Source organism: Vulpes lagopus, chromosome 3 (assembly GCF_018345385.1).
Source record: "Vulpes lagopus strain Blue_001 chromosome 3, ASM1834538v1, whole genome shotgun sequence".
Classification (NCBI taxonomy): Eukaryota; Metazoa; Chordata; class Mammalia; order Carnivora; family Canidae; genus Vulpes; species Vulpes lagopus.
The window spans coordinates 159,962,507-159,980,305 of record NC_054826.1 but is presented as its reverse complement, the minus strand read 5'-3'; the positions used below and the strand labels follow the sequence as shown (position 1 = coordinate 159,980,305).

The following is a 17,799-nucleotide window of genomic DNA, read 5'->3' as shown; positions in this document are numbered from 1 at the left end:
AGAATGGGAAGAAACATACCAAATTGTTGACACTAGTTTACTAGCTGTTGAGATTACAGCTGGGTTTGTTTCTTTCTCTATATTCAAAATTGCTATAATCATTTTTAAAATTATGACGGTGTTTTGCCTCTTTAGAAAGAAATATAATTAAGTACCAGTTGATGAGGGAAAGCTCTTCTTCACAAAAGAATGGCAGCTAATAAATATGGAGGAAATTATATATAAATTAGAAAATCACAACTTGTGCAATTCCTAATGATATAATGGTTTCAGGCAAGGAGCATAGTTGGACGCTAAAATCTTTAGGTGAGTGCTCACCTCGGGAGCACATATACTAAAATCGGAACATGACAGAGAAGATTAGCATGGCCTCTGCGTAAGGATGGCACGCAAATCTGTGAAGCATTCCATTTTTTAAAAAAATAAATAAAATAAAATCTTGAGGTGAAAGATTGTTGGTTATTCACCAAGTTTCAGGGTATTATCCCACAGAGTATTTGCGAATTGTAAAGAGAACAAAGTATGCCTTCACAGTGAAGAGATCTGGTGATCATCATATTAACCAAATTATCAAACTTCACATAAGGTTAGTGCAAACTCTAGCATTACATACCTTTTGTGGTAACATAATATGAAATAAGGACATCATCTGCATAATATTCCTGCCAAAAGATGTTTAGCTTGAATCCAATCAAGCTATTAGATCTACTTTTATTCTGCAGGAAATCCAGATACTGTAAGAACTAGGAACACAACACCAGATAAAGGCAGAATGTAGGAACTCAAAAGACAACTATCATGTCTTAAGAAAGTAAAATTTATAGGGAAAGAAATAGAGACTTCCGGATTAAAAGACACTAGAGAGACATAGAAGTCAGACACCATCTCTGAACATTATTTGAATTCTCGCTTTTAAAAAAGAGGTTTAAAAATCATTTGTGGAACATGAGAGACACCTAACTCTGGGAGATGAACAAGGGGTAGTGGAAGGGGAGGTGGGCGGGGGGGTTGGGATGACTGGGTGATGGGCACTGAAGGGGCACTTGGCGGGATGAGCACTGGGTGTCATGCTACATGTTGGCAAATTGAACTCCAATAAAATATTTTTTAAAAAATAAGATAACATATATATAGACAATGGAATATTACCCAAAAAAAATCATTTGTGGAAAATTGGAAAAATTTGAAATTAACTTGGTTATTTTCAATATAATCATTAGATATTTAATTCTCTTAAGTATGTTGATAATATCGTGGTTATATAAAACATCTATGGTGAATCTCACAATGTCTGTAGCTTATTTTCAAGGCATTCAGAAAAAATATATACATACGTACAAATAGTTATATAAAGCAAATATGGCAAAATATGAACAATTGTTGAATCAAAGTAATCAGTATACAAGTGTTCATATTGCGTTATTCTTTCAACCTTTCTGGATATTTGGGAAAATGCTTAAATATGAAATTAAGGAAAAATTTAAAAGTTACACTTGAAGTCACATAATTTACACTTAAAGTAACATAATTAGTAATCCCAGAGTTGACCACTGTCTTTCCAAGACCAGACACATAATAGTTACATGGAATCGGAGAACCCAACAACCGTCTCCTGAGGGTTCAGAATCCTCTGCATTGCTTCAGACCAGCTCTTCATGTTCCTCTTCCCTTGGTTCCCTCACTTTCTGCGATTTAGTTCAGTTGCCTTCCTGTTCACCCTCAGGTGCTACCACCTTCTCTACTTACTCTAGGAACTTACTCCATCTTTTGTGGTCCTTACTTCAACAAGCAGGACGAGAACAGAGCATAAATCCATCAGGCTCATCCATTCCTTGCCTTTGACGGTATAATTAAAAAAGAATAATCGCCCTCTCTCTCTGGAGAGTGTCTTTCCCTGAGAATGCTATGCAATGAATGTTTGTGTTCTCTCCAAATCCATATGTTGAAACCCTAATCCCCAAAGTGATGGTGTTTGGAGATAAAGCCTTTGAGAGGTAATTAGGTCCTGGGAGTGGAGCCCTCAGGATGGGATTAGTCTGTGTGTCTGTTTGTCGGCCTGTCTGTCTGCCTGCCTCTCTCTCTCTCTCTCTCTCTCTCTCTCTCTCACACACACACACACACACACACACACACACAAAGCTATATGGCAGCTGCCTACAAGACTTCTCACAGAAGCCAAGAAATAGGCTTCTGGAAAATCTTGAACTTTCTAGTCCAAAGCTGTGAGAAATAAATTTTGTTGTTTAAGCCAAGTCTATGATATTTTTGTTATAAAAACACAAAGGGATTAAGACAAAGGATTTCCAGAGTGAGCAATTCCCGTTCCACCAACTCTAATTCACACGGCAATGAGCACATTCTCCCTCCCCGCCACCGTCCCCCAAAAAGGTTAATAGGTTAGAAGTTCCTTTGCTAGGATTTCTGTACATCCTCTTGATGTTTTCTTTTGTTTTACCTGGTAAGGGACAGATGTGTCATACTCTGACACATAGAAAGCCAAGGAAGCATTAAAAATGGCCTGCACTGGGGGCATCTGTCTTCCGCTTGGGTTGCGATCCCTGGGTCCTGGGATCAAGCCCCACAGCAGGCTCCCTACTCAGCAGGGAGTCTGCTTCTCCCTCTCCCCTAGTTCATGCTCTCTCTCTCTCTCTCTCTCTCTTATTCTTTCTCTCAAATAAATAAAATATTTTAAATTTTTAAAAATAAAAAAATAAGAATGGCCTATGCTGGGTGACTTGGGAACAAGATACACAAAAGCGACATACTTTTTTTAAAAAAGATTTCTAAAGGCCTTGGACATCACTAATCCTAAAAGAAATCATATCTGGTCCTATATGAGATTCAAAATTCTCAATTTCTTTGCCACCTATTGGTTGGTAACACTTCCAAAGAACAATTTTACTTTTTTTTTTTTTTTCATTTTAAATTGATTTCTCTGTTTAGCAAGACTGAGCTTTTTGAGAGCTCTGAGACAAAGAACTCGTTTACTTTTACCTTTTTAAATCAATGTCTACAAGACCCTCTCAGTCAATGAATCAGCCTTGCTATCCATTAGACACCTTTCTAGGCTGTTCCCTGACCTTTAGTGTTCTATGTAATATTGCTGTAATATTGTAGCACTTTTAGTTAGTCTTATATGAAATGTTTTTATTATTTGCCACCTTTGGTCTTTCTGTCATTTTTAAACTCTGAACTTCACTCTGTAATTTCTCAGCTTCTGTTTTGTACTTGACATTTATTATGTGCTTTTTGTGCCCTTAATTACTTTTTGCACTTTGGGGTTGATCTATGTTGGTCTTTTCTAATTCTACTATATTGATTGCTGTAAAGCAAGCCTCCTCCCCTCCAAGAACATTGTTTGTTTTTAAACTATATTCTTTCTTTCCAGTGCTGAAAACCACTGAATTTTCTTCTTCTTGTCCTTTTCAAGAAATTTCAGGCCATCCCTAGTGATGGCAATTGAAATCTATTCACTAGAATCATAATTACTTCTCTCTCATCATTAATTCTGTACTCAAGTTTGAAAAAGAACCGTAAAGACAGACAGACAGACAGAGAGAACAAAAAATGGAAAATACATGTCAAGAGCAGAAAAGACATTTACAGGAGAATACTCAGGAAGGAACAGACATAATAATTAACAAAGATACCAGAAAGAGGAAATAAGAATGGTTTCTTAAAGAATTGTAAAGTGGGGACTACAAAGTTAAAAATAACATTTTAATCTTAGAAAAGTAAGAATAAATAACTTTAATGTCTAGTGTGCCAGATACAAAAACACTGTTAAGAATGCCATCAAAAAAAAAAAAAAAGGAAAAAGAAGGCCATCATTTGGGAAATAAAAGCTACCATCTTTCCATATATAAACTTCTGCAAATCTCCCCTTTTGTCTCATTCTTCCCAGTATTCTCTCCCTCTGGCCTGTTCTCTAGAATGCCACCAGAATCATTGTCTTAAAATGCTTATCAAGTCATTTCTCTATTGGAAAACCTTCCAGTGGCTCTCTGTCCTGTCTAGCATAAAACCCAAATGTGTATGAAACCCTATATGTCAGGACTCCGTTTACTTTTCTAAATTCATTTATACCATTTCTCCTTCTTCTCAAGATTCAAATGCTCCAGACAAAATGATCTTTCTCTGAGCTTCTGTATATGCTCTTTCTTCTTGCCTAGAATGCTCCTTTTTGCCCAACTCATTTTGGTCCATCTGATGCCTGTTCATCCTTCATGTAGATGCCTCTGCCTCTCTGGCTCCTTAACTAAAAGCTAAGTACCCCCTTCTGTCTACTGCCATGGTTCCCTGTATTTCTCCTGTCAGGGTGTTATTATTGTGTTACATCATCTTGTTTACTTGTCTGCATCACACACTAGTCAGCAACCAATGAGATGGCAATGGTACCATTTATGTTTTTCTTACCCTGGCATTCTAGCACTTAGCACAGAACACAACCCCTAATGATATTTGATAAATATTTTATTGGATAGCTGTTAATACAAATATTTAGTGATAGGGTTTCCTAGTAACCAAAGGCTTAATTGGACCCCCTATTTCCAATGCGTGTTGAAAATCATTCTAGAGTAAGTACTGGCAACGCTTAGTGTATATATGAAATAAGAATCATTAGGAAGTTACCTTTGGCATGTGGGACAACTGCTGCCTCGATGATCTCTTTCCTGCCAACCATAGGGGTTATAGTTGGTACAAGCTACCCATGGTGTCCAAAATTCAGCAGCTGGTATTCTCATGACACTCACATATCCCTTTCCACCTATTCAGAAGTACTCACTCAATATCCCTTGTCCCACTCCACTGAAGAGACATAATTCCATAGTAAATGGCATCTCCCACCATTGTTAGCCTTCCAGTAGAAAAGATCAAGCATGTCCTTCCAAATATTGCCATCATGTAATACCTCCGTCTACTTTTCTGCCTTAGTAAATCTAGTAAAATAAGAAGAACTGAATTTCTTCGGGATGACTTAGTAGCTTATGAAGCACCATTGTAGTCATAATGTGTGAACTATAGATTTTAGACATGGAGAAAAGTGGATTGAAAATACATTTTAAAAAAAGAAAATACATTAAAATCCTCTAGAAGTTTCTGAAATCAAAGACTACTTAGTTCACTATTCTCTGCTTCATTTTTTAAAAATTTTCTTCCTTTCTCTTTAAAATTTCTGCTGAAAGCGCAGGAAACTCTGTCAATGAAGGGTACAATAAAAAGAAACCCAGCTGAATCAGATTTAAAATGTTTACATATCCACAGGCACCTGGGTGGCTCAGTCAGTCAAGCAACCCACTCTTGATTTCAACTCAGGTCATGATCTCAGGGTTGTAATGGAGCCATGTGTCATCTCCATGCCCAGCGTGGAGTCTGCTTAAGATTCTCTCTCCTTCTCCCACTGCCCCTATCCCTCTCTAAAAAACAACAAGAAAAAGGTTATATATCCAAATTTACTTATTAAAGTAATATCAAATTTTTAAGAGAAAAATTCCTAAGAAAAAGTATACTGATGCCATAAGTAGAAATAACAGTACTTCCTTGATTTTGCAAGAAATAATATTTCTAATATCAGGAAAAGGGAATAAAAAGTAAAGCTTTTGAGCATTTGAAAGGACAAATCCAAATCAAAAATACTTTCCATGTGTTTATTAACAGAAAAGAAAAAAAAGTATAAGTGATGTTGCTACTGCCCACAGTAAGGATATTGTTGAGAAAGTATTTTCATTCCTCTTACCATGAGGAGCAGAGTATACTGCTATATATGAGAATGAAATTTAAAAAAAGAAGGAAGGAAGGAAGGAAGGAAGGAAGGAAGGAAGGAAGGAAGGAAGGAAGGAAGGAAGATACCTGTGTGGCTCAGTGGTTAAGCATCTGCCTTTGACTCAGGTCATGATCCCCAGGTCCTTGGATCAAGTCCCACATTGGGCTCCCTGCAGGAAGTCTGCTTCTCCCTCTGCCTATGTCTCTGCCTCTCTCTCTGTGTCTCTCATGAATTAATGAATAAAACCTTGAAGGAAGGAAGGAAGGAAGGAGAAAGAAGAAAGAAAGAAAGAAAGAAAGAAAGAAAGAAAGAAAGAAAGAAAGAAAGAAAGAAAGAAAGAAATAACTTCATGTCAAGGACACATAAAAGTAAAAAAAAAAAAGCACTATCCAAAATATAGGTACTTTATTGGTGAGTGTGATTTAAAATCAAATGCCTTTTGAGTTAAAGAGTGTGGGATAATCAACATGTCAGTGTTAAAATGGGTCATAAATTTTCAAAAAAGGCATCAATGAAAATAAACTGTGAAAAACCAATTTTGGACTGTCCTAAATCTAAAAAAAAAAAACCTTAGTTCTCAAATGTATCTGTTCATCTGCTTCTTTTTATTTCTGACTATAAATTTGCTGACAGATGTTGTGGCTTACAATTTTCAATCAACTTTCTTTCTATCTTCTTTGTTCGCCCAGTGATCACTCACAGTCCTACCCCCTGACTTCACTCCCACCACAAACTAAACTTAGTATCTCACCAGTGACCCCAACATTTTCCACTGTCTCCTCAGTTCCGTCAGACACTGGAACCAGTGACCAACTCAAAATATTCCCCAGATCAGCACGGACATAACCCACAAATCTATCCTATGACTCTGTCCAAATAGGCTTTATTTTTTTTTAATTCATTTATTTTTTTATAAATTTATTTTTTATTGGTGTTCAACAAATAGGCTTTAGCCAATGAAAGTGAGTCATAAGTGAAAGCACACACCTGGGCCAGTTATAGAAAGGCTGGGCATTTGAACAGGTAAGTAACAAATATTAAATTCAGGAAATAGAAGATAGTTTCCTACCCAAGGGCTAGAATATCTTATGTCTGAGACCCCAAAATATCACAAAGGGCATATGACAACTTTACCAAGATGTGCTGCACAAAATAGTAACATGGAAAGACGCTCTCCCAAACTGGCTCCCATGATCAATAAGTGTAGAAGCAGCTACATAACACAGTTTTCTCTTGGAGACTCAGAAAGTGCATTAGCGGAGTAAAAGATAAAAGAAGTCCGGCCATAAAGAAACATTTTAGCTTTGTTTAGCCTGGTATTCGCTAAATCTTTTTGACCATTGAATACCTATTAAGATTCCAGAGAACCAGTATCACAAGGAATAGGCATAAGGAAAAGCTGGCCTGACCAACCGTTCATATTTGCTGTTTTTTCTTGACCCACTAGGGCTACCCCATAAGTCCAGGCATTGGTCATAGGATGTCCCAGAGCAGTGCTTCTTAAAATCAGGTGTGCATGCAGCTCACTAGGGATCTTGTTAAGATGTAGATTCTGACTCAGTAGGTTTGAGGTGGGACTGGAGAGTCTGATAAGGCCTCAGGTGACCCTAATGCTGCTGGTCTCTCTCACACGTTGAGTAGCTCTACAGAACCACTGCAGTGGGAAGATCATCACGTCGCCAATCTCTTAATCTTATCCTTCCTTTTTATAAATTCTCCTGAAATATTACTTTCAGGGTGCCTGGCTGGCTCAGTCAGTGGAGCATGGGACTGTTGATCTCTGGGCAGCAAGACTGAGCCCCACATTGGGTGCAGACATCACTTAAAAATAAAGTCCTAATGGGGCACCTGGGTGCTCAGTCGGTTAAGCATCCATGGAACACTTAATCCCATTTGTGAATTCAGCTCAGGACATGATCCCATGGGTTGTGAGATCAAGCCCCACTCAGGGCCAGACACTCAGCGAGGAGTCTGTCGAGATCCTCTCTCTCCCTTGCCCTCAGCCCCTCCCCCCACTCACACATTTGCATGTGCGCTCGCTCTCTCTCTCTTCCTCTCGATATAAATAAATCTTGAAAAACTAAAATCTTTATAAGAAAGAAATAAAATATTACTTTCAATATATATCACTTTGCTATCAAAGACTTTTAGGGGTCCCCATTCTCTTTAACGTTAGAGACTCAGCAGTAAACATCTGGGGTGCCTGGGTGGCTCAATCAGGTAGGTGTCTGCCTTCAGGTCAGGTCATGGGCCCGAGGTCCTGCTGAGCAGGGAGTCTGCATCTCCCTCTCGCTCTGCCCCTGCCCCCTCTCTCATGTGTGTTCTCTCTCTTCCCTCTCTCTCTCAAATAAATAAAATCTTCTTTAAAAATAGGCATTTATTGAACCTTTACTGTGTGGTAAATAGATACACAGCCCCTGACTTATACAGTTGAGTGTCAAGTAGGTAAGAAACCATGTGCAGAATGCAGAAGCTGAAACAAGAAAGGAATTGCTTCTTTCTTGAGACCTCAGTTTCCTCATCTGTAAGATGAGGGTTAAACCAGACCAGTGGTATTTGATCCCCCATGTACACTGCAGTCACAACCATCATCCTATTACAGAGTCTCAGCCCAGACCAATGAAATACAGGCTGTCAGTACCATTTTTCATAGGAAATGGGTCGTTATTAAAAGCTCCCCACGTGATTGTAAGGTGCAGCCAAGTTTGAGAACAACTGGACTAAATGATTCCCGAAGCGCTGCCCAGCCAGCAGCATCACTTGGAAACTTGTTAGAATGAGACTTCTCTGTTCTCATCCCAGACCTACTGAGTCTGAAACTCTAAGGACAAGATTAAAAAAAAAAAAAAAAAAAAAAAAAACCTGGTGTGTGTGTGTGTAACAGATTTCTTTATTTATTTTCAGAGAGAGACACAGTGAGTAGGGGGAAGGGGAGAGGGAGAGGATCTTTAAGAGGAGCCCAAGGCAGAGCTCGATCTCACGACCCATGAGATCATGACCTGAGCTGAAACCAAGAGTCAGTCTCCTAAGCAACGGAGCCACCCAGGTGCCCCAGAAACTGGGGTTTTAACCAGCTTTCCAGGTGATTCCGATCCATTTTGAAAACCAGCAGATTAGACAATCAGTAAATTTCCCTCCAGCTCTAAAATGGTATCATTCTTGGACCTTGGAGAGCCTTGTCAAAGACTTTTGTTATTCAGTCTTACAGACTAACAGTATAACTCTTCCCAGATTTGAATCCCAGCTCTTTCACTTAATTGCTGTGCACCCTTCAGGAACTGTTTTGGCTGTCTGTGTTTCAGGTTCTCATCTATAAAATGAGGATAATAATAGGACGTACGTACGTATGCTCTCAGAGTTGCTATGAAAGTGATTTCGTGTATGGAACTCACTTAGCAGGATGCCTGAGATGTAGTTCAGGTCATTTATCAATCATTAGTCTTGGGTGAGGACTTCACAGCCACTGCTCAAAATTGCAACCCACCCCTGCCATTTCCTTTTCCCCACCCCTGGTTTACTTTTCTCCTTTGCAATCATTACTCTCTAACATATAACATATTTCACTTATTGCTTTGTTTATTATCTATCTTCTACCCCAAGGATGTAAGTTCTACAAAACCAAGGGTTTGGGGTCCATTTTGCTCAGAGCTGTGACCCCAGGATCTAGTATGGGGTCTGGGACATTGGAAGTAATCCTTTGGTAGGATAAAGGAGTGATAAGTGTTAACTATTATCAATATTAATATTATAGCAATCCAAATTTCTTTCTTATTGAAACCCAATAGCTTGTACTTCCTGTTTACATTTCCAGATTGTGCTTACATCTTATTACATGCTTTCTTCAAATTCTGTCCCATGCCCCACAAGGCCCTTTTACTTAACTTCTGGCTCAAGTTCTACTTCTTTAATATTCCCCGACAGCTCTGCTGACTCTCTAACTCTCTGAATGTCCACAGTGTTACTGTCTATACTCTACAATTTAACTGAATTAATTATCAATGGAATGAGTAACTTTCCTAAAATTTAAAGTTACTGAAAGAGGCTGCATCTGTCATGCAATAAGCATTCATGACAAATTAGAGAGGAAGGAGTCCTCCAAGGAATCATGGGAAAACCTACCATTAATTAGCCATGTAGTCCTCGAATAACAAAAACAGTGCTCTGTGGTTTACAAAGTACCTTTAAATACATCTGCCTCATTTTGACTAGATGATCTCAAAGACTGTATCTCCTTGATCTCAAATTTTCAAAATATTTTCAGGTATGGAGAGACCATTTTCTTGAAGTGAAAAATTAAGAATAGATCATGAAAGTCAAAATTGAAGCAGATGATGACCCAAAAGGTGTTGAGTTTAGGGAATGCAAATTAGTGGCTTTCTTGCCCCCTCATCCTCCTCCAGCTAGGTCTTGAAGAGGCCCTCCATCATCCCCAATGTGGCCCTTTAGGCAGCCATTGTCAATTGATCAGACCTAGCAGATAGGAGAACACCCATTTCCAGCCTAACTTGGTCTAACCATCTTACTTCTAAAAGCAAAGAAAACATGCTAAGAAATTTAAAGTGACTTGTCCAGGCACATACATGGTAGCCGACCAAGGCCAGAACCAGCCTCTTGACTCCTCTCCTGGATTCTCCCCACTGCCCCTCCTCAACATTTCTGAAACTCAGCATTTAAATTTCCATTCTAAAGCAATCAAAACACGGAAAGCAAACCTTTGACATAGAGCTTTCATATTAATGCTCATGAATATAATGTTGAAATGAAAAATGACAGTTTTGAGTCAAGTGATAGACAGAGTTGGTTAGTCTGTTATTTCTCAAGTGTGTTTATTTACCTAAGCCTAGAGTGTGTCGTGACTGGAAATAGACAAAACAGATTATTTTAATTCTACTCTCCTAGGAAAAAAAAAGGGGAATGGTTTTCATTAATGGGAACTGGGCTCAAATCCGGTCCCAAAATAACTTACACTACTGAATCATCTTTTTAAAGGTGACATTCCTCTCATTAATGGCAATGCATTATTATAAATGCAGTTTAATCACCAAATTTAAATTACAAGAAAAAAATATTTGAAAGAGTATGAAACAAAGAGATAATGGAGAGAAATAAACATCTATTTTAATATAAATAATGACTATTTCCTCATCACAGAAATTATGCTCACATTTAACAATTATAATTTTCCAGATCCTCTCCCTAACGCACAGTTTCCAAATATTGCAATCACCTTTGCAACTCACTTGGAATGAAACTGACTTGTCAAATTTTACCTAGCCAATTGATAACTCTGTCTTGATTAACCCTCATTTTTAGGTATACTATAATTGAAGCTGCTTTTTGGGGGAGAAATCATCATCTAACACAGTTAGAAATTGCCTCTGGCATTGTCTGCTTTACCCGAGGAAACCAGGATGACAACTGGCAGTTCTGTTACTTCACAGTTAATCCATTTTAGCAACTGTGTTACTTAATAGGAAGGTACCAGCAGTTGGTCCCTTACTCTATCCTTCCACACTGAGAAAGTGAGTCCGACTCATATTTGGGGGTAGGATGAGGAAAGGAACAAATATCTAGATTCTCTTCTCTTCAGCATGGACCCTGCCACCACACGGGAGGAGGAGTGAATGCTGAAACACACAGAGGAAGTTCGAAGTCTGCACTGCCCCTGCTCCATGAAAAAGGGCAGTCAGTTCGAGGGTTCTCCTAGAGTCTAGATATACACAGGAACCATCCCAACAGGCCTCAGAGAAATCTACCTACAAACTGATGGTTGCTAAGAGTGCCTGGGAAAGCTGGAGGGATTTTCACCTCAAACCCCATCGTCAACTAAGATCACTGGTGGTCCACGAATTTGGTCAAAACAAGAATGAAACCAAGAGCTCTGGTCAGAAGACATCATGCTTGCCCAGGCATGGATCTTAAAAGCAAAGAGGAGAGTCAAGACAAATTGAGGCTTCTGGAAAGTAGAACAGTGGTTCCAGAGGCATGTTTGTGAAATACTGGAGCACTCTGCTTTCTGGCTTAGAAATTCCAAAAATTCAGAAATCACGTCCCCTGCAGCACATTATTGAATCATTTTTTTCAGTCAACCCACATACTCATTTAGAAAAGGGGACAAGTACCCTACCTAACTTAGAAGAAATTAGTTTCTAAGGCATCATTCACAATATGGAAAATCCTTTAAAACACTGCTATTTACATAATTAACACCCAAATTCCTTGAAAACTTAGCATATGCTGGCTAATCCAACACAGTAAGCAGAGAATAAATTTGAGTTGGAAACACTTGCCTTGGAATTAGTTTTGTCATTCCTAGCTCTGTGTGACCATGAGCAAACTACTATTATTGAGCCCTTGTTTGTTTTTTTTTAATAAAATAATCATAATAAAATGTATCTTACAGCTTAGTTCTGAAGATTACATGAAAAACACTGGAAGAGGCATAAAAATGCCTGACCGGTGAGAGAAACTAAGTAAATAATTTCCTTCCCTCATTTCTTTTTTCTAATAAGGAAAATATCCACATTAAAGTGCTATTGAATGCTATGTATGGTTTAAAATTTTAAGTAACAAGAGAGTACAGGCACCTGGGTGGCTCAGTCAGTTAAGTGTCTGACTCCTGATTTCAGCTCAGGTCTCAGGGTGCTGGGATTGTGCCCCGCATCAGGCTCTGCACTCAGTGAGGAGTCTGCTTGAGAGTCTCTCCGTCTCCCTCTCCCTCTGGCCCCTCCCCCTGCTTGTGCACTCTCTCTCTCTAATAAATAAATATCTTTTAAAAAATGTTAGAGAATAAAAGGTAACACGTCAATGTTAAGTCTATGAATTATAGTTTACATAACTGATTTGAAGCAACTACTACTATTCATATATATAATTACATGTAAAATTCCAACAAATGACTCTGCAGTCCTCTAGCTGAACAATTCAAATTGGTAGCATAACCTGGCTCTCTTTTTCCAGCAATATATTGCAATTTTATTTTTCTTCCAATCAATCCCACTATGTTAAAAGAGAAAGAGGGAAGATCTACCCCTATTCAGCTGAATTATAGCAATATTTTATGGCCTCTTTTCCACGGAGTCCTTTTCTTTTGCGTTAGATTACCATGTACCCCTCAAAATATTTCTGCCAATCTGTCTTCCAGAGCCTGCCTGTGGTCCTCTAATATTACAAATATAGCAAGGCAGTGTTAAGAGCAAATATGTATAGTCCAAAAAAAAATTTTTAATAAAAAAAATTTTTAAAAAAGAGGAAAAGAAAGGCATGTTTGACAGATCTCAGAGAATAAGCAGTAACAGTAGCATGGCCAAAGGCAACAGCAGGCTTGTCCATCTGTCCATCATGAAACTGAGTTGTGCCTACTAGTTTTCAACAGGAGGTGGCCATGTGGGCATAAAACTAAAATAGAAATTCTATCATTAGGAAGACAAGGTGAGGAAGGAAGAAAAGGATTAACTATTTCAGAATCAATTTAGAGGTGAGCATGATGAATACAAAGAATTGTTGTATGTTTCTTATTCACAGACTATGAAAATTTTATTCAATCTTTTATTCATTCTGGGTGCTTTCTAGAAGCCAGACACTATGCTAGCCACTACGGATCCAAACAATAATTTCCTGGGGTGCCAGCCTGGCTCGTATGGTAGAGCATGTGACCCTCGATTTGGGGGTCATGAATTTGAGCCCCATGTTTTTTTTTAAGTTTAAAAAGGAATAATGCCCTTCTTTTGGGAATTCTGTTTCATGAGAGAGACAGAGAAGTAAACAAAAAATTATAAAACAGAGAGATGACAGCCAATGTATATATGCAGTGGGAACAAAGAAAGAAGTCATTAACTATGCAAAACTATGCCGACTTTACAAATTTGTGAGTCATCTTTGCACAGGGGCTAAACTCCGTAATATGTCAGTGTTGTTATATGTGCTATAAAAGTGAGGTCAGCCTCAGAAGGAGAATAGAAAATCTAAGAATGAACAGATGGGTCTTGATCAACTATGTTCGCCTTAGGGTGGAAGAAAAAGTGTTATTGCCTTTACCTTCACTCATTGCAGTGTTTTTTTTCCTTAAGTATGTGTGTCCTTAATTTTTATCTGATTTAATATTATCAACGCTATCTAAACATGCCCATTTCTATTTTCTGTAGATATGTTTGAGAGTGCAACCATCGGACAATAGATAGATACAGATATGGATATAGATGTAGATGTAGATCTAGATAGATACATTTATTGATGCAGAGATAAATGCAGAAATAGCATCTTGGCTTCTGGAAATATGAGTTGTGATATAATTCTTAAATTTTATGATAAAACATTTTCATTAAGGAAAATTTTAACAGAATAGTGGCTATAAGGCATAGCATTTATCGGCATTTAGCCAAAATTAAGATGTTAATACAAATAAATCCTCAGTGTGCTTTAAGACCCACTATAAAGGCTTCCTTTCCTCCTTATTCAATTGCAGAATTGAATAAGAAGTGAACTGAGGCACTCCCATTTAAGCTAAAGTAGAATGTCTGAGTAAACTGTCAGTTTGCAAATCCGAGTTAAACATTTGCTGGTTTTGTGGGTAACCTGTGCACTTGAAAACATAAAATTCACATCAGTTTCACATCAGATGAAATGTATTATTCCTCTCTGAGGCAATTTTTGGTCATTGGCCTTTTGGTTATCTCTGGCATCGGTATTTCTCTTCATTGTCCCTGAAGTCAGCACTGCCTAGAGCTACATGCACAAAAATATTGGTGTTCCCCTCCAGGTCCCCTCCCCCCGTCTCAGGCGCCAATGGCACCTTCTGGAAATGTAGCATGAGGCATTAGCACCAGGTACTAGCACCAGGCTTACCCAGAGTCTGGGTGCTCCTTGAAGAGCCTACTCCAAAGAATAACAGCCATCCCTCTCCATGCCTCTGTCCTGATAGCCTGCCCTGGTGGCCACCAAAATTGAAACACCCTAGCCCCTGACAAAGTCACATTGTTACTGATATACATTAATCTGACAAACACATAAGTCTTACATTTTATCTCTAAGCTTGACTTCAGTCACCTAATTAGCCTATTTGACATGTCAAAATTTCATTTGCACCTGACTTGTATATCATGAAAACAGTGTCCATATAGAGATGTTTGTTTAATGTTTTCACTCTGTCCATTTATCAATCCTATATAAGCAATTCTTGGTCACTGTTCTCAATGTGTTTCTCTTATTCTGACATCCAGCACAGCTTCACAGGTAATTTTGTTTACTGAATATTGTGTACTCATGGTGGTGGTATTGGTGATGCTGAAGCTTCTCCGCTCTACTCTGACAAGTGTTGTCCTCTGAAGGGACAAGTTTGTGCCAGTATCTGTGCTATTTCCTATGACGTTTGTTACAGATTTCTAATCATCATAGTTTTTTTCATTTATTACATGTTAAAACCTTCACAAAGATGGAATTAAAAAATAAAAATGCCCTTACAGAGTGAGTTGAGTAATGACTCAAGCCCAAAGGATGGGACTTATGAATGCTATAGAGAAAGTCACTTACTAATTCACAGTCTAAGGCCTATAGACTACTTGACATCAAATGGAGGCCAACAGAAGCATCGATTAGTGGGAGTTGACAAAAAGTACGTGTTACGGTGAACAAAATGGCTTCCTTTTGATGGTGGAATCTGTGATGTCTTTCCAAATTATCAGTAGCCAATATTCAGAGAAAAGAGATAAATGTTAAATGAGCAACAGGGAATAGGGTGAGGTAACACCCAAGACAAGAGTGCTTCATAGCTCCAAAAGTCCAGATCATGCTAATCATATACTTTGAGAAATTATTTTCCCTTAAAGCATTGTTAGCCATGGTAGCAATCATTTGCCCTTGGCTTACAATAAACCAGCCTAAACTACAATGTAGGTGAAGTATAATACAGCCCTAGTGATTCTATTTCAAATAGAATCACTCTCAACCCTTTGTAACACTTCTGAATTACAATTTGTGAACAATCACAAAAACCACCATTTCTTCAGTGTATATATATGCTACTTCTCAGGCCCTGTGCCAATTTAATCTCACAGACCAAGGTAATTACTGTTATTCCTTTTACAGATGAGCAAATAGGCCTAAAAGACTAAAGTCACCTGCCCAGGTATGTTAGTAACACATGTGTATTTGCATAAAAGAAAATGTCCTGGAGGTTGGCTATAACCCAGGTTTCATACTTGAGGCACAACTGTAATCCCCACCCCCAGAGGAGAATCTGAATGCACAATCCCTGGCAGCACGTTCATGGGAGCAGGGCCAGCCGCACCCGACAACGCATTTACAGCCTTCAGGAACCCATGTAGATTTTGACACATTCTCAGGCCCTTTTTAAACAGCTTGTTAGATCTTTAGATCTCATTTTTAATAACCCTTTGAGTCCTCTCAAAATACACAACCAAAGATCAAAGAGGCTGCTTAGCTTTAAGCTACACATTCTAGGTCTTCCATTTTAATTTGTACTCATGCTACATTTTGCTTTTTTTTTCATAGCTAGGAATAGATTTTCCTTCATGAAGGAATAAAATTTGCCCTTAAGGAAAACAGTATTCATTTTCAATAAACATTTACTAAGTAACTACCTTCTTGGAAGTAAAAGGCTAGGCCTGAAGAAGGTGAAAGATGGATGAGACCTGGGCTATGCCTACCAGGGGCTAAAAATCTAAATAATGGGGATAGAAATAGTAGGAATTGGGGTTAAAATCTGAAGGGGAGCTTCGTGGTCCCTCTCCAACGAACAAGTGACAGTGTGTTGCTTCTCTAAGGAGCAAGCTCTGGCTATGTCACAATATGAAAAAGGGAGCTGAAAATAATAGTCCGCTAAAATAAATGTTAAAGATTCAGGTTCTAGCAATAACTCTTAAGGTAGAGGGAACGACACCGGAAAAAGGGAGCAGTTTCAGAAGTGACTTGAGTATGCACGGGCATGTGCTTTTACACACCACAAGGCCCCTGCACAGCACACCTCCTCCAGATTCACTGCTACTGGGAGGCCCCAGGCACAGAAGAGAGAATTCCGGGCATCTCAGAGGTCATGAGATGGGAAAAGACTGAGAACTCTAATGTCTCACATGCTGCTGTTTTTCAAGCACAGCTCCTAAAGACACCAGAGTGTATATTCATTTTTTCTATTGTCCCTACTTAATATTGAATAAATAATATCTTACACAAAAGTCCAGATGAAGAGGGACGTTACTGGAGAAGGTGATTACCTTTGTCACTCATTAATGGGCTGTCTCTTCAGGAGGAGGCCTGAAACACTGCAAAGTTGAGTTGCTTAAGGAGTCTATAATAAAAACAAGTATGAAGATGGTTATCTAAAACATTTTTTATTAAAAACCAACATTTTGGGAATAGTCTCACAACCATGATTTACATTCTCCCCAAAACCTGGAGAATTAGCCTGATTCTCTTCTAACACATAAAAGACTGCAGGGATCTACTACTCCCTTTGAAGGAAACTGCATTCTCCTCTTTACTACCGAAATAAAATTCTCACTGCCACAGCCTCCTAAATCTCAGTCCTTATTTTTATTATCTACTCTCACACTTCTCGTCCACCTATAAGATTCATCACTAACCAGTTGATTTCTCTATCCTGCCTTCTACTTTTATGCACCTTTTTTTTCAAAACTCCCATTTATGTTTTCATGTTTAGCTGCCACACTGATCAACAAATTGGTTGTGGTAGGTGGCATTTTTCTTTTGAGTTGAGTTCTTTGTTTCCCTAATTTTAGGCTATGTATTTTTAAAGATTATACAACATACGACCCATTGTGGAAATTTATTACCAAAAAAAACACTCCGCATTTTTTAATGAAAGGGAAAAGCTAATTTTACTAGAAATCACTACTAAAATTTTGTCGTGTTTCCTGTCAGTCTTTTTTCTATGTATGTCTCTTAACTCTTTATTTTGAAATAATTTTACAGAAAAGGTGTAAAAATAGTACAGAAAGTTCCTTCATACTCTTCACCCAGCTTCTGCTACTATTAACATCTTCCATTATGCTACAGTATAA

General features: G+C 38.4%; 1 non-coding gene across 1 annotated transcript; it reads left to right on the top strand.

The window, feature by feature from the left end:
• Window positions 1-310: 310 nt before the first annotated feature.
• Window positions 311-417, top strand: LOC121488446. Its single transcript, XR_005987075.1, has one exon. It is a non-coding gene; the product is annotated as a U6 spliceosomal RNA (small nuclear RNA).
• The last annotated feature ends 17,382 nt before the right edge of the window (window positions 418-17,799 follow it).